This window comes from Diabrotica virgifera, chromosome 2 (genome assembly GCF_917563875.1).
Source record: "Diabrotica virgifera virgifera chromosome 2, PGI_DIABVI_V3a".
Classification (NCBI taxonomy): domain Eukaryota; kingdom Metazoa; phylum Arthropoda; class Insecta; order Coleoptera; family Chrysomelidae; genus Diabrotica; species Diabrotica virgifera.
The window spans coordinates 170025144-170044564 of record NC_065444.1 but is presented as its reverse complement, the minus strand read 5'-3'; positions in this window follow the sequence as shown (position 1 = coordinate 170044564).

Below are 19421 nucleotides of genomic sequence, written 5' to 3'. Positions count from 1 at the left end.
CCTGACATTTTAGGAGCTCACAATTTGAGAGCATGTGATAAGTACATATTGTGACATTGCAAATTATTAATAATTAGCCAATTTTATTTATGTATAAAATGGATGTAGTAAAGAACTGGGTTTCTAAAAATTCATCACGATTTATTTTTTCAACCCCAAACGGACCAGAAAGGGAAAAATATATCCTCGTTTTTAAACTAGGAGTAGTAATTCAAATTTACAGCGCTATAGTGATTTTTTGTAATTGGTCAAACCGAAGGCAAGTTTACTCCATGAAATTATGAAAATTTGAAACTATTTACATGTAAGAAATTTTCACACTATTGACATTTAAAATTTATATGTAGGTTAATTAAGTTATATCGACGATATTTTGTGCTTTCTGAATTATTTCTTTAATTATTAGATTTTTATTCTGCAGTTATATAAAGAACTGTTGTTTTTAGAACTTTTTAGCGACTTATTATTGTTAGCTTGGTGATTTTTATGACACTATTGGATGTGAATCTCATCTGTCCTTTGAGTTTACTCCTCCTAGTTTAAATCTTTTTTCTAATTTACTTATATGTAACTGTGGAGATCTGTAAAAACTACAGTTACTATTTTGGCTATTAGTAGCACAATTAGGTAAATAAGCAACATTTATTTACCATTTATGATAAAATTTGTTATACAAACAATGGCAATGACATTACAAAGATACCTTCAATATTGTTATATTTCGCCGCTACTCACGCTGGTGTCGCTTCAGGATACCCCCACTATGGTCATGCACGGAGCGATAAAGTATTTAAGGGCTTAGGCGCAAAATGTCGCCTGCCAAAATGTTCAATGTGTTTTAACCGAATTCATTTTTTTCGAATCCTGAGAAAATTCATAAATATTTTTGAAAAATTGAAACGCAGAATAAAAGATAGCATTATTACCGAGCGCCGAAAGTCCCTTAGAATAACCAAAAAGTTTCTTTTTAATGAGATATTTGAAATTAAAAGTTACACTTAATTTTCTTATTTTCACCCTTGTAACTTATTAAAATAAACGCTATAGAAGTTTTCAGGGACTTTCGGTCCTCGGTAATAACATAATCTTTCATTCTGCCTTTAAATTTTTCAAAAATACTTATTAGTTTTCTCAGGATACGAAAAAAAATAACTAAATTTAAAAGACATTGAACATTTTGACAGGCGACAGTTTGCGCCTATACCCTTAAATACAGTATGGTGCAAATGAAAGGAATAAATTCGTTATTTTGTAAGCCGGTGATTCTAAGGAAAAATACTGAAACAGGTCGATTTTTATTTTTAAATTATCATCTTTTGACATATAGATCACACTAGTGACGTCATTCATCTGGGCGTGATGAAGTAATCGATAATTTTTTTTAAGAGAATATGGGTCGTGTGGTAGCTCATTTGAAAAGTTATTCAATTCTCTATTCAGTAATATAAATATTAGCATAATTATTTATACAGGGTGCCCAAAAAATTTTGTACATTATTAGTAAAAAAGCAATTTAGCTCTCTTAGTACGTTTGTCCAATATACATATTGCACGTATTTGAGCAGTGAGAGTTTCCCAGTGAGAGTTTTGTTGCCTTCAGATCTAAGATTACTTTTTAGTATTTCCCCGGAAGGGAATGCATAGAACTATTTTGTAGCTAATGCTATTCTGGTTAGTTCATCAGTTCTTTCATTGCCGTGTAGTTCACTTTAAACCGGAACCCATACTAGTATGGCACTGTTATGTTCCGCCAATCTGTCGAGTACCTCTCGAATATAAGAGCCCCATGGCCGTTTGGCTGTATGTTTCATTTCAAAGGCACTGATGCTAATTTATCTGGCACACTTCAAAATTGAAAAAATATCTGCCTGAAGTACAATAGTATATTCTGAGAGGGAATAGAAATATTTAAATTTCACCACTACCGAATTCCCGCTTCTGACACTTCTGCAATTTTAGACTCATCTGTATATCAGGTATAACAATCTAATAAACTATATCACATCAATGAGCCCTGGTTTGTCCATTGTTGAACATAAGCCTCTTCAAGATATTTTCGTCTGTTTCGCGCCTCTGCTATTATTCAACTGGTCATAATTATTTTGAGGCCATTGGTTTACAGCGATGGGGCCTTCCTCGGCTTTGCTTATCTGCCCTTGGTCTCCACTTACGAATTTTTTTGTTCATCTGTCGTCTTTCATTAGTGCAACATATCCTCTCCATCTCTATTTTTGCCTCGTAATACCTTCCATATTAGGGAGTTTTTGTTGCTACGTAACGTAACGCATCTCCGTATACGTAAAGCAACTAACGTGCCGTAGAGGATGAATGTTAAAATAGGTAGTTTTTGTAACTGCCGTAACGTAACGTAAAGCAAATCGTAAAGTCATGTTTAAATTCCGTTGATATTAAAAAAATAAAACAATGTTCACACAATCAGGGGCGGCTCGTGATAGTACAAGATGGTGAGGCACACAAGTCTTGAGGATTATTATTATTATGGTTAGATTTTCTTTAATAGCCGGAAGGTCGATTTTGTGACGTCATAACGTCACAGAACGGCACCGTATTTATTTTAAGGCTTGCAAACGATATTAAATAACAATTTTATTCGCAAAAGAATAGCTACGCAAGTTCTAAGTCTCTAACAGGTTCATACTCATAGTAGCTGTTTTTTTAGCTAAAAATAATAATTAATATGATACCACATATCAAAACAGCATGAATCAGATGTTTCGTCGTTGGCTCATCAGCGTTGAACACTTGAAAAGCCATATTAAGCAAAATTTACATTATATACTACATGAAAACAACGGACAACTGATTCCAGTGGCGTAACTGGGGGGGTTGGGGGTTATAAGCCTTAAATGCCTTAAATCCTTAAAGCCTTAAATCCATACCCCCAAAGACCCACCAGTTGTAGCCCCCCTTAGGATCATTCTGGTTTGGCCGTTGACTGATTCTGTTATTATTAATCACTTGCCAAAATGAAATTATGGTACGCAAACAATATACCTGCAAACACGTGATAATTTCATTTTAGAACCAATTTTATTATATTATAAATGTATTGCATATATGCAAATAGAAACAAGCAGGTAAGCAAATTACGGTTATATTATAAGATTGTTTTTTTATGTTAAATAAACTAAGGGTTAAATTTTATTTTTTTGGTTTTTTATTTATTTTATAAACAGCGTACCTACTTAAAAGTAAATGAATTATTATAAAAGAAAATATAATTTCTAATTTTTTTATTAATTTATTTATTTAATTGACATTGGCAAATGACTTTCAGCCAGTCAGAGCATAATAACATATTCTAAACATCTATTGTATCTCTTATACTAATAGTAAGTATACGTAACTAGAACAAACTGCTCTAACAAACTACCTAAAACTGCAAAACCACGCTAGAGGCATATTTTTGCCTGCCTCTGAAAGGATACTTAATCCCGCTTCCAAAAATTATTCTCAGTCATGCTGCCGGCCGATCTCCGTCGGCTTCGTAATATGCTAGACGAGGTACCATCAGAGGCAGTGCCTCTAATGGTACCTTGTAGAGTAGGTATATCCAGTGTTGCCACAAGTCTTGGACAAAATTTCGGGAGACTGCTCCTATTTTTTCAGTAGAAATAGTCAAATTTCGGTAGATTTCATTTTTGCTTCTTTTGCTGCCACATTGCAAAAAAATGATACTTTAGGTATAAGTATTCAAAAATAAACTACATTCATCATCATATTATGATCAATAATCACCATTCATCATAAAAATCATTCAAAGTTCAAAATCGGTATACCTTAAAAAAATGTATTTTCTTGGCTTTCTAGGTAATATTGAGCAATTTTCTTAATTTTTTTAATCCAAAGTAACTCGACTAGAGCCGTCTAACTAACGCAGTAATAAATATCAAGGATGCTTAAGTTTTGTTATAAGGAATTAATTTATTTATAATAAAATTAAACTGCAAATTTTTTCCTGTTGTAGACTTTTTAAAAAAACTTACCACACGTGTACCTATTAATGTTCATAATACAAATATTCTTATTTGAAAGCTGTCTAACTGTTTAAACAAGTTAAATTTTTTGTTATAATAAATAATATTTATAAATTATTAACATTTATAAATTACTGCAAAAATAAAGGTTTTTTGCAATTATCTCCAATTGTTTTTGAAGTGAAACTATTAAGATCTAGAATATTTATTTGAAACATTTTGCTCTAAAATCTACAAGGAATGTTTTATAGGGAAAAACATGATTTTTTTAAACTTTATAATCGTTTAAAAACAAAATAGTCTTGGATATTGAAGCAATCGAAAACGAGATAAATGTTCTTTAGTTATGTCGAAATACTGTAAGTTAAAAAGGTGCAAAATAAATTTCTCCTGTTTTAAGATTTTAATATAAATACTATTTGTAGTTTGGAATTATCTTCTGTATCAAAATAATCCACAATCCTTCAGTATTCACTATTCAGATTCAGGTAGATACATTTTACTCCCAAAATCATAATATAAAAGGACAAAGGACTGGTCATAAAATTGATATCGGTAAATCCGTATCTGCTGGTTCGCACATTGTGTCACAAGCTAGTAAAAGCGATTCAAGAATTGTTGAAAATTGACTGATGTTACCAAATCTATCCGCTAAAAAAATTTTTCTAATAATTTTGATTTTTCGGTAGAAAAAAAAAATCGGCAAGTTAATTTGAAAATTAAGAATTTTGATTTTTCGGTAGAAAAAAAGGATAATTAGGTATATCGGCAGATTTGACAGGTATTCGGTAGATCACCGAAAAATCGGTAGCTGTGGCATCACTGGGTATATCGGTGTGTTATGAAGAACGGGTCAGGGCCGTACTAATTTTTTTTATCATAAAAATAAAGTTAATAAAAAAGTTTTATAATAAAAATTAAATTATTTAGCAATTTTCAAAAAGTTAAATTGTATTTAAAGAATTATTGATGATGATATAACGAAAATAAAGTTATTTAGCAAATTTCAAACAGTTAAATTGTATTTAAAGAATTGATGATGAAATAACGAAATAACGTAAATAGTCGATTGGTATACTGGTGAGGCACTGCCTCACCTGCCTCATAGGACCAGCCGCCACTGCACACAATATACAATTAATATACAAATGTAAAAAAGATAAATGAATGATGAAATTGTATGGTTTTAATTGCTTCTATTTAAATATAAAAATATTATTTTTCCTTAGGTTAAATTTTTTTTATTTTTGTTTATACGTACTTTTTTGTTGTAAATTATTGTACCTACATCAGAATTCCAGTACCTATAATGTAAATAGTTTGGTAATATTTATTTGAAAATTTTACTGAAACTAGGTCATTTGTTTATCTAGTTATTAATTGTGGTGATCACTGTATTTCTTAAATTAATACAAGATTTGTTTGTTTTGCTTTATTAATAGACAACTTAAAAACAATAAAATTTTAAATCTATTATGAAGTTCCAATTTCCAACTACAAACACAGAATAATTTTACTCAAATAGACTAAACCAATAACCAATATAGCCTTAAATTGTTTATAAACGGGTAGTAAGCTGATGAAATGTTCATTTGGTAGGTAATCGGGCAAGATCCTCGTGTGCATTCGGTGACTTTCGTCTCGATAGGGATGCGTTCTCACGTACGTATCAGAGCGTTACTTTAGGTAATACGTATCGAGATACGGGAGTTCAACCATTAATGCGCAAGCGTATATGTCAAAGAGATGCGTTTTACGTGTTTGTGTGCACAAAAACTCTCTAATATCTTCCACTCCGGTTCGTCTACGAACTTTCTCGTTTCTCACTCTATTTCTTAAGCTTCTTCCAAGCATTAACCTCTTTATCTTTCGTTGTGTCCTTCTCAATTTGGCCGCCGATACTTTTGTGAGAGTTGTGAAAGAATAAACATCATACTCATAAAAAAAGATGAAAAACCTCAGCACAAAAATTCCAGCTGAAACTGATAAACAATGAAAAACCACAAATATTAGAAGATATATATAAAACGGAATAGGACGTTTCATCGCCGCCGGTTCATCGCCGCCGTTTCGATGCCGCCGGTTCATCGCCAGTCAGTTGATTTTGTATTATGGGAGATGACACGACACGACGTTAAATTCAGTTCAAAACTTTTGACAATTAAAAAGATAAAGAATATTATTATTTACTGTTCTACTTCCCCTAAATTTTTGTACAGAAATTTTGGGTTCTTTACGAATTTAAGAAACAGTTTCTCTTGGTTGGAAATGTTGACCGTGAAATTTAAAAGGCTATCATTATAATATTATTTTATATTATAAAAGTTTAAAACTATATTAAAAGATTAAGTATGACAACGGGAATGGTCATTTCCTAGAATTCCTAATTAATACTAAAAATAAATAATAAATGTAACTGTCGAAAATTCGGAAATATATCGATAGCGATTAACTGACTGTCGATGAATCGGCCGGCGATGAATGGGCCGGCGATGAATCGGCCGGCGATGAACTGGCGGCATCGAAACGGCGGCGATGAACTGGCGGCGATAAAACGTCCTAGACCCTATATAAAACAGTGAATAGTATAAAAAGCTGGATACATCCGATACATTCAGCGGAAAAAGAGTAAGACTTACCTTGCAATTTAGGACGCATAAAACCCAAAAGAACAAACATTGGATGTCAGGGAAAATCTTAGAATTAGTAGAAAAAAGAATGGTTACGCTACCCCATACCACAAAAACAGGTAACAATACTGAACAAATAGTGGAACTAAGCAGTAAAATAAAATGCTTGTGCATGGTGAGGTAGAAACAACCTAAGACAATAACTGAAACAACATGAAAACGGGCATGAATGTGATGAACTATTTACAAAAGGTAAATATTGGGCCCGAAAGTTCAAGCCACAACTTCAAGCCATTTAAAGCCATAATGGAGAAGTAAACATTACTGCTCAGAATTACACAGACACTTCAAGTAATGCATCAGTCTCAGAACACAAAAAATATGCAATCAGAGAGGCAGAACCAATCACTATACAAGCAAAAGTAGAAAAGGCTTTTAATCAAAGAATTAAAAAAAAAACGCAGGAATCGTTCGCATACCTCCGGAGACTCAAGCGATGAGCTAGAGTGGTATAGATGTAAATACTGGACATGTGTAACATAATATGAATTCTCGAATTCTCGAGAGGCGGCCAAGGGCAAACAAAGGAAGTAGAGCCAGACCTCAAACAAGATGGACTGATGACATCAAGCGAATGGCTGGTCACGAATGGATGCAAAAAAACAGTAAACAGATATGTAATACGTTCTTTAACGGTAAAATATTGCAAAACCTCTAAATTTTAAAGAACTGCTTGGATTGACATGAAATTTGGCATACACATAGCTAACAAGTCAAAGAAAAAAAGTGATATTGTGCCGATATGCGCTTTTGAACTGGGGGTGGAAAGTAAGTCCAGAATGGATAAACTGACTAATTTTAGGTAATTTTTGCCCTATAGAGTTTTTTCACTAAGTCAATACTTTTCGAGCTATTTGCCAGTGAATATGTTCATTTTTTCATCAAAATAACCACGCTTTTAGACGGTTTTTCGCAAATAACTCAAATACTAAGTATTTTATCGAAAAACATTCTTAGCAAAAATATAGACTGTAAAATTTTTAAAAAAATGGTGTATATATCACGTCTCTATACCTAGTAGAAGCGGAGTTATAGCTAATGAAAAATAGGTTCATATTCGTCAAATTCCAAATGGAATACTTTAACGGGAAATAATAAAAAATGAAGCACATTTCGGGGAAAACTCATTACAACTTATTTAAAGTGTTTAAAAATAGCTTCATTTTGGTTTTATAAAAAAAAATTCTAGCATCAAAAGTAAACAAGTTACGCTCAAAATAAAGTTGGTCCCTTTTGTTTTGGCAAAAAAATCGGAAAAATCACCCCCTAATTAGTATCTCAAATGAACTTAATCGTTACGACTTCACAAGTTTCTTGACTCGTGTATGTATTGTATATACAATCTGTAAGTTTCATCGGTTTAAAGTCCTTATTTTTGAAAGGGCTGTAGTTAAAAGGGGTTGAACGAGTCACTGATCACGAATGTATGCAAATTTAGAAACACCAAATCTTGATCAATTTTTGTCTAACAGAAAAACAAAAAAATACATGATATTCAAAAAAGCAATGCTGACTTTTTTTGTTTTTCGAGATTTTTGGTATCCCTAACAATTTTTAAGTTATTTTGAAAAAAAGCATATTTTTCAAAATTAAAATTTTTAAAAATTTTACTTTAAAACGATTTTTTTTAAACAAGCACTTTGAATCGATGAAACTTACAGATCATATAAACACAACATAAGTAAAATAATTTATGGAGCGGCAACGATTAATTTCATTTAAGTTGCTAATTAGGGGGTGGTCTTCCCGATTTTTTTTTGCCAAAACAAAAGGGACCAACTTTATTTTGAGCGTAACTTGCTTAAATTTAATGCTAGAAACTTTTTATAAAAACATAAAAAAACTTTTTTAAACACTTAAAACTATTTTTCATTGGCTATAACTCTGGTTCTACGAGGTCCAGAGACCTAACGCTTACACCATTTTTATTACTTTTTTACAGGCTATATTTTTGCTAAGAACGTTTTTTTCGACAAAATACTTACTTTTTGAGTTATTTGCGAAAAACCGTCTAAAAATGTGGTTATTTTGTTGAAAAATAAACATATTCACTCGCAAATAATTCGAAAAGTGTTGACTTGGCAAAGAAGCTCTATAGAACAAAAGTTACTTAGAATTAGTCAGTTTACCCATTTCCGGACTTATTTTGAACATATATTTTTTCACCCCCAAGAGGAGGTGAAAGTCACCTCCAGTGCAAAAGCACACATCGGCACAATATCACTTTTTTTTCTTTGACATGTAAGCTATGCGTATGCCAAATTTCATGTCAAACCAAGCGGTTCTTTAAAATTTAGAGCAAAAACCGTGAAAGAATGGATTAATGGGTGGGCACACCTAAGGGAGGCTTACATCCAACGGTGGATGGAACAGCTGTTGATGATGATTATGATATGAATTACAGGTGAATCTGCTGATGAGTGGTGAGAATCAACCTTTATCCCTATCAACAAATAAGGATTACTCATCTGACTCATCATATGCATCAATGACAGAAACATCGCTCTTATTCCTCATGCTAGCAAAATCCTGCTACATGTAATCACTGAACGCCTAACGATTTTCCTGACACTTCCTGAGATAACCGAAAAACAATTCGAATTCGTACCAGGAAAAAGAATACGTGAGCAGATATTGAACACCAGATTGATAATATAAAAACGACAGAACACAACATACCAAGGCTGTTTTGTTTCGTAGATTACGCAAAGGCTTTTGATTCAGTAAAATGGTATTCCCTCGGGAGTATAATGGAAAATATGGGAGCACCTAACCATTTAGTTAACCTAATAGGAAATCTATACAGGGTGTTTCATTGGGAAAGTAACATACGTTAACTGTAGAAAGAGGACACTTAGGCAGTCTCAAAAATACCTACTTAGTGGGTCTACCTCACTAATTAAAAAATACTGGGTATTTTATCTATTTTGTCAATTTCTTATTTCGTTCATAACTTTTTAACCACATTGTATATTTATTTTATATTTGACACGCAAATATCCTTTAAGGTGTACAATAAACTAATTTATTCACAATTGTAAAAAATCCAGTTCCGGATTAAAATATATTGGAAAAATATTCCGACCCAAAAATAACACCCTGTACATTATTTTTTTTTAAATGGATTTTTTAGTTGAAAAGAGGATGAAAAACTAAATTTAGTGCTATACTTTGAATTTTCGGCAAAATGATTTTTCTGGTCAAATTTTGAGTTTGAATTCTGAAATTATGTGAATTGCGAGAGCTCTATGTAGAAAAAAATTTAAATACATCTTACAACTTGTTAACCGCACTGTATATTTATTTTAAATTTAACACGCGAATAGTCTTTTAGGTGTCCAATTAATTAATTCATTTACAATTATAAAAAATCCAGGTCCGGATTAAAAAATATTGTAAAAATTTTCCGACCCAAAAAAACACCCTGTATATTAATTTTTTTAAAGTGGATTTTTCAGTTGAAAAGAGGATTAAAAACTAAATTTAGTGGTGTATTTTGAATTTTCGGCAAAATGAGTTTTATGGTCAAATTTTGAATTTGAATTCTGAAATTATGTCAATAGCGAGAGCTCTAAATAAAAAAATTAAAATGCCACTTAATTTTAATTAATACCATTATTTAATCTAAATTGGTAAAATGTTAACATTTCAGTGTTTTTTTATTATGTGTAACAAATAGTTTATAGCGAATATTCGTCTTTAAATAATGAATAAATAATAAAGAATCAATAAAGAATACATCACTTTAATCAACAAAGTATCTAAAAATTATAACAAAACACCAAAATTTGCAGCATAATAACTATTCAAAACTAAAGTACTTATTCAAAATTACCACCATCAAAAATTATTGTTGTGTCAAAATGTTAATATTTTACCAATTTAGATTAAATAATGGTATATGTATATATAACCTTTATCCCTTCTACCCTGAGGTGTAGGGATCTGTTTCTGATTCTTTTATTCTTTTTTGTTCTTCGCAAATTTCTTCCATATCTTTCTGTTTTCTGTTAGTTTTTTGGCATCGTTCCATGTTGTTCCCCTCTTTTCCAAAATATCTCTTATTCCTGCATTCCATTGTTTTCTTGGTCTACCACGTTTTTTCCTTTCTATATTTCTGCTTTCCCAGATTATTTTAACAGGTATATTATCACTCATTCTTTGAACGTGTCCCCACCAACCCAGCTGTCTTTCTTCTATATAAGTTTCTACTGGTTCTATTTCTAATTCTTCTCTTATTTTTATATTCTTAACTCTATCTCTTCTTATCACTCCCATTACTCTTCTTAGATATTTCATTTCTATTGCCTGCAATTTACTTTTATCCCTTTTTGTCAATATCCACGATTCACATCCATATGTGAGTACAGGTCTATACACAGTTTTGTATACACTCATTTTCGTTTTTCTTGATATTTCTCGTCTATTTACAAATCCACTGTTTAATGCATAATATCATATAGTCTATTTGTTTTTTGTATCCTATAATATATATCTATTTCTTGTTTTCCGTTTTCTTCAAATATTACACCTAGGTATTGATATTTACTGACTTGCTCTATTTCTACTCAATCTATTTGCACATTTATCCTTTTCCTATTTCTATCTGTTACCATTGTCTTTGTCTTACTCTTATTCAATTTCATACCGTATTTTGTTAATACCTCATTCCATACTATCAAGCTTTCTCTTAGGTCTTTTTCGTTTCCTGCTGTAATAACCACATCATCCGCAAATGCACATGTGTCATCCCTATTTGTTCTAATTTCCTATATCCTATGTATTAAATTAATTCCTATCCATTAAATAATGGTATTAATTAAAATTAAGTCATATTTTATTTTTTTTTACTTTGAGCTTCGCAATTCACATAATTTCAGAATTCAAATTCAAAATTTTACCATAAAAATAATTTTGCCGAAAATTCAAAGTATACCACTAAATTTAGTGTTTCATAACATAATTTCAGAATTCAAATTCAAAATTTTACCATAAAAATAATTTTGCCGAAAATTCAAAGTATACCACTAAATTTAGTGTTTCATCCTCTTTTCAAGTGAAAAATCCATTTAAAAAAATATTATACCGGGTGTTTTTTTGGGTCGGAACATTTATACAATATTTTTTAATCTGCATAGGGAACGAACACTCGAAACGAATCGTATCCGTCATGTTTTCCCGTAAGGCGCTATGGGAAAACATGGCGGATACGATGCGTATCGAGTGTACGTAATCCGGGCCCGGGACGTGGATTTTTTATAATTGTAAATAAATTCATTGATTGGACACCTAAAAGAATATTCGCGTGTTACATATAAAATAAATATACAGTGCGGTTGACACGTTGTAAGCTGTATTTAATTTGTTTTTTCTACTTAGAACTCTCGTAATTCACATAATTTCAGAATATAAATTCAAAATTTTATCAGAAAAATCATTTTACCGAAAATTCAAAGTATACCACTAAATTTAGTTTTTCATCCTCTTTTCAACTGAAAAATCCATTTTAAAAAAATTGAATGTACAGGGTGTTGTTTTTGGGTCGGAATATTTTTCCAATTTTTTTTAATCCGGACCTGGATTTTTCACAATTGTAAATAAATTAATTTATTGTACACATGAAATGATATTTGCATGCCAAATATAAAATAAATATACAGTGTGGTTAAAAAGTTATGAACCAATTAAGAAAATGGCAAAATAGATATTATAACTCCCACTATATTTGTTATTAATGGAGTGAGACCCATTAAGTATGGCATTTTTGAGACCGCCTAAGTGTCCTCTTTCTACAGTTAACACATGTTACTTTCCCAATGAAACAGCCTGTATAATAAAAACTCAGCCAAATTTAAAGTATACGGAATATATTCAAATCCGTCCAAAACAACGAAAGGAATTCGATAGCGCTGCTTAATATCACGATTATTATACAACAATATAAAAAATATTATATTATAAAATACTCACGGACAAAAATATTACATATTTTGAAATTATCAGTAGTAATTGCACAAGAGCTCTAAAATTATTGAATTTTTCCCGACACTTTTGTGTCACGAGGGCAAAAATTTTATATTAATTTTAGAGATCGAGTGCAATTTGCTGCGATTATTTCATGAATAAAACTGTTCAAAATCAAAATTTTATTGTAATTTATTTATGTAAGTACAAATTAGTACAATTAAACACACAATTGTTATAAATATTTTACGGTTGAAAGTCATCAATTTATAATTTTTAAAACATTAATCAACTATTTATAATGCGAAATAAGCCACAATTTTACCAAAAAAAGATTTTATTAACGTTTCGAAGCCCAAATCGGGTTTCGTTGTCAAAATACAAAATACTATTAAAATAAACAAAAATGTTGTTGCTAAGTAAAAAAATTCTTCTAATAATTTATTTAATCTGACTCATTTATATTGGCAATTCAGACGTATATTATACATTTTAAAGTAGAAGACTTTAAAATGATATCGTCAATATTTATGAGTTGCGTTCCTGGGACGACTTTACTAAAAGATAGTTCATTCGATTACATGAAATCAATCCCAACTCAAGAATATCTGTCACAAAAAATATCACAGCATGTGATCTGTCTTTAAAAAGACAACCAAATGCAACGATGACAGTAAAATTCTCGCGTTAGAGATTCTATAGTAAAGCATCCATAGAATGCAGTAGGATGTGGTTACCCATACTGAAAGAGGAAGTCAATAGAAAGAAAATACCACGATTAGTAAGTCAATAACATATCGAGTTGGTACAAATTTTATATTTTAGTATTACTTATTGTATATCTATTTATTATTAATATTATTTATAATTTAAACATATTAAAATCAGAATTTGGTATTAGTTTTTTGAAAGTAAATTAAATGTAAGACCAAATACTCACGATGTCGGGATAGTATCACGAGGTTTTTTCCTGGTTTTCCCTCGTGATTTACTATGGAATCTCTAACGCGAGAATTTTACTGTCATCGTTGCATTTGGTTGTCTTTTTAAAGACAGATCACATGCTATGATATTTTTGTGACAGATATTCTTGAGTTGGGATTGATTTCATGTAATCGAATAAACTATCTTTTAGTAAAGTCGTCCCAAGAACGCAACTCTTAAATATTGACGATATCATTTTAAAGTCTTCTACTTTAAAATGTATAATATAGGTCTGAATTGCCGATATAAATGAGTCAGATTAAATAAATTATTAGAAGAATTTTTTTACTTAGCAACAACATTTTTGTTTATTTTAATAGTATTTTGTATTTTGACAACGAAACCCGATTTGGGCTTCGAAACGTTAATAAAAATTTTTTTGGTAAAATTGTGGCTTATTTCCCGTTATAAATAGTTGATTATAAAAATGCCACAAGGAAATAGCTTCAGAACAACTTTAAAACATTAATTCTCATTAATGTCACTGAATGCATTTTTTCATAGCAACGAAGGGCATCTGACGTAATATAGGGGAGAGTGGGGTAAAATGATCCCTTCGGGTCTAAATGATCCCTCGTTTTCTGGCCGTATTCTTAAATCTACCGAAGTACTGAGATATGATAACTATGCAGCTTGCACCATCTTTCAATATGCGGTACAGCCGACCGGGATTTAGTTCCGACCAGACAAGCAACAAGCGAAAGTTAAAATTTTTCCACCCCGATCTAAAAAAGCTGTTAAATTTACGATTAATATCTAGGGATTTAATATTTGAAAACTGATTGTGTTGGCCATTACTCGTTGAGGTTAAATAGCTGTATTGAAGTGTAAGTTCATTTATTTTATTAATGTTGTAACTTAGGCTATATTCAAGGTTAGGATATTTAGTGTATAATGGGTTAAAATGATCCCTCTACTGCGGGGTAAAATGATCCTGCTCGCGAGTGGGATCATTTTACCCCGTATCTCATAAAATGTACATTTTTTATTTTTAATCAAATCACAGTCGTTAAAGATTTCTTGTGCCACCGATGCTGATCTATAACAGAAAACGAATGAAGGCAGAGCTAACAGATGGTGCACCTCCAGGTACTGTTTTTATACGTGCAATGATAGTGGATGGATGCGATGGATGTTTTTACACAGTGGATTGATCACTTTCTGTCCTTTGTAAAACCCAGTGAGATTGATCCAGTTCTACTCATATTAGATGGGAATTTGTCGCATACAAGAAATCTTGATGTTATTTTGAAAGCCAGAGCAAATTTTGTTACCATATTATGTCTTTCCCCTCACTGCAAACACAAGCTCCAGCCTCTGGATGTTGCATTTATGGGTCCTATTAGTGCTTATTTAGACCAGGTACTGGAAAAGTCGTTAAATAATCACCCTGAAAGAACGCCCTGAAAGAACACCCAAATTAGTCAAATATTTTGCGAAGGTTATCTAAAAGCCTCTATACCAGCCAACGGAATTAACGGATTCCGTAAAACAGGAATTTTTCCATATGAACCTGAAGTTTTCCAGGAAAGTAATTTTTTAGTTGCACAAGTAACCGATGAGACACTTGAAGAACTACCTCAACCTGATGATCCATTCAGAAATCCAATACCAGAGCCTAGTTCGCATCACGCGGACGAGTTGATTCGAGATGATGAAGCAAATTTGTCCTTTTCTGTAACACCTCAAGATTGCCATCCGCTTCCAAAAATTAAAGGCAAAAGCAACACCACCCAAAGAAAGTCTTATGGAAGTTCAGTTTTAACCAGCACGTCGTATAAAGATGCACTTGAAGATAACATTAAGATGAAGGAAAAAAAAAGGAAAAAAGAAAAGGGCCATTCAGGTAGCTAAGAAAACAGTGAAGGCGAAGAAACAAAATATTTCTAGTTCTTCAGATACAGAGGATGATGATCAAAATGCAATATGTCTATATTGCTCCGAGGAGTATTCTAGATCTGCAGGAGGAGAAGGATGGATCCAGTGTTTCACCTGTTCAAAGTGGGCCCCAGATCAGTGCGCTGGAGTCGACGAAGAAGATTCAACTTTTCTGTGTGACATGTGTTCTGACTCACCTTTAGGTAAGGTTCGACGGAAACTGAGTCTATAACTTTTTCTACTTGTATTACTTTAGTGTTTAGCATGTCTTGTTACGTAAAAAGCTTAATATTCCTTTTTGTATGATTATTTTTCATAGGGATCATTTTACCCGCACGATAGGGGTAAAACGATCCTTTCGCACTTTTTTGAAAACATGATCTTCTTTGTTGTTGTATTAATAAAACTTCCTCCAAATCATATAGAGTTTTACGTAGATACATTGTGTACTTCGTTCTGAGTAAAAGGCGGATTTTCCAATATTTGCAGATTTTTTTTTTTTACATAATTTTTCTCCATAGAGGGATCATTTTGCCCCACCTTCCCCTACTTCGTAAGGGAAGTAATATACGACGGGAAATTATCAAAAATTATCGATTTAATTTAGATTTATGTAGCTTTCTATTGGTCAGAACCTCCTATGAATGAAATAATCAAGTGAAGTGAAATTTTTTGTACTGCAATCCATAGCCCACCCCGTGTCACAGGTTTAGGATTCATTTTTGAAATATATAGACCAGGGCGCATCTATAAAAATATTAGTACATTTGGACGTTGAGAGGTGACTCAAATGTTTTGCAGAAATTGCTTGAAAATAACTCAAATAATAATATTTGAGTTATCCTCCCTCTCAAAAAGGTCCGGAACATTGTTTAAATAATCAAAATGTCAAAAAATGAAGAAAAAATTCGATTTTTTTCTTCGTTTTTTGATAATAACTTTAAAAGAATTCATTTCCGAGAAAAGTTGTACTGACATAAAAGTTGCGTAATATCTAATTGGTTAAAAATTTAAAAAATAGTCACCCTTGTTGCAAAATAGCAATAATTGCGAAAAAAACATACAAAAACAAGTATTCTCATTTTACGTTTTTCAACCATTTATGCTACATATAGTACCTTCTTATTTCACCCAGAGATTTATGATACAGTAAAATAATACTGTAAATGTCATTAAGATCGGTTTAATAGATTTTGCAAAATAAATTCTGCAATCCAGCTTTCGCAAAAAAAATTCATCTTTTCAAAATGTTACAGGACTGCAAGCAGATAGCAAGTTGAATTTTTTTTTGCTTATAAAAGTGTACTGTATCTTTCATTTGCAATTTGCAAAACTAAAATCGATTAACCACCACGGCGTTAGGAATTTTTTTAAATAGACATTAATTATTGGTGCTACGCGCAGGACAGCGGATAGTTTGCTCTGATTGGGCATTTCAATGACTTTGATAATGATTGATACATTTTAATTTTTATTACATTTCGATATAAATAAATAAATTTGTTTATTGCAAAATAAAAACACATACTCTATCCTTCGAAATAACACTTTTTTAGCAAAAACTTTCTTTGTTCATATATTTTAACTTAGAGAATAAAAGTTTATTATTTTTAAACATATGCAATTGTTTAAACAATATGTCACAAACAATAATAAAATTAGTTTGATTTTTGTGGAATTAAAATATTAAAATATGTACAACAAAATATAGAGTAAGAAAATAATATACTAGATAAAGATTGGAAGAAATTTTGGTTGAAATCAACTTGTGTGAATCGAACACCGCTGTCCTGCGCGTAGCACCAAAGATTAATGTTTATTTTAAAAAATTTCCTGACGCCGTGGTAATTAATCAATTTTAATTTTGCAAATTAAAAATGAAAGGTCCAGTATACTTCTATAAGCAAAAATAATTCAACTTGCTATCTGCTTTATTTTCAGTCCTGCAACATTTAAAAAAAGGAATTTTATTTACGAAAGCTGGATTGCAAAATTTATTTTGCAAAATCTATTAAACCGATCTTAATAAAATTTATAGTGTTGTTTTACTATATCATAAAGTTTTTCTGGGTAAAACATGAAGGTCCTAAGTGTAGCATAAATGTCTGAAAAAAGGTAAAATACGAATACTTGTTTTTGTATGATTTTTTTCGAAATTATTGCTATTTTGCAACAAGAGTGACTATTTCTTAAATTTTTAACCAATTCTATATTGTAGGACATTTAATTACGCAACTTTGATGTTAGTACAACTTTTCTCGGAAATGAACATTTTTAAAGTTATAATCAATAAATCAATAAAAAAATCGAATTTTTCCTTCATATTTTGACATTTTGATTATTTAAACAATGTTTCGGACCATTTTGAGTAAGAGGATAACTCAAATATTATTATTTGAGTTATTTTCAAGCAATTTTTGCAAAAAAATTTGAGTCAACTCTCAACGTCCATCTCAAAACAGATGCGCCCTGGACTAATAAATGTTTATGAAGTATCGTATAAACGCTCGAATGGACTTAACTCCCGATAAACGCTATATTGTGGCCAACATAATTTTTAAATTGAATCTCATCAAGGTAAGAATTAATTATTCTAGCGAAATGAAGACGAACGTTAACGTGCATTAGCACAAATCTATCATATCCGATAAGGTTGGCAAATGGCAACACATGATCTTCTAAAATGTTTTTAATATCAGCTGTCATTGACCCAATCACCTCCACAAGTTCGGTATGTGCTTTCCAAGAAATACCATTCCATACTATATCATAATACCAAAATTAACGCTCTGTATGACGGGTCAACTTGTATACCGTTCACCAACTCCTCTGTAGACGAAGTTTTATCAAGCATGCTTCCAGGTATGCCAGTTGTAACCTTATACAGAGCGTTAATTTTGGTGGTGGCCGCATAGTGCTATGGAGTGGTATTTCCTGGAAAGGACATACCGAACTTGTGGAAGTGATTGAGTGAATGACAGCTGATATGTACATTAAAAATATTTTATAAGATTATGTCTTGCCATTTGCTACCCATATTGGATATGACAGATTCGAGCTAATTCACGATAACGCACTATTAGAATAGTGAATGCTTACCTTGATGATATTCAATTTAAAAGTTATGATGGCCACCATATAGCTTACAACAAATTTAAATTCGATCGATCATTTATGTGACACTTTAAAACATCGCATTCGGAAAAAATCCTATTCCTATAAATCATGGAACGTAAGGTTTATATATATATATATATATATATATATATATATATATATATAAAGGGTTGTCTACAGCTAATGCCGTTTCCCTTCCGTCAGCCAGGACTTCCATTTTTTTCGATCTTCCCAGTCTCCGTCTTCCAATCCTTTCTTAGACATGGCTTCGTCGACTTCATTTTTCCAAGATGTTCTAGGTCGTCCTCTTCTTCTCGTTCCTCTTGGGCTCCATTCTGCAACCTTGTTTATCCAAGTGTTTTCTGCTCTGCGTACGTGGCCGTACCATTTCAGTCTTCTCTCGTCTATATATTGCAGGGCATCTTTTTCCACTTGCATTCTTCTCCTTATCTCCTCATTTGTTATTCTGTCTCTTCTGGTGAGACCACAGCATCTTCTCCAGTATTCCATTTCGGTTGCCAGAATGCTTTTTTGGGTTTTTTTGTTTATGACCCAAATTTCTGCGGCATATGTCATGATGCTTCTTACTATTGTTTGGTATATCATTCTTTTTGTTTTTCCCTTGATGTTTTTATTCCAGATTACATTATGGAGTTGTCTGATGCAAGATCTTGTTTGTCCCAATCTACTTTTTATTTCTGCTTCTGTTGTTCCGCTTTTCGACATTATAAAGCCCAAATATTTAAAATTCTTCGTTCCTTTTATTTCAACTTGTTCTTCTACTTCCAAG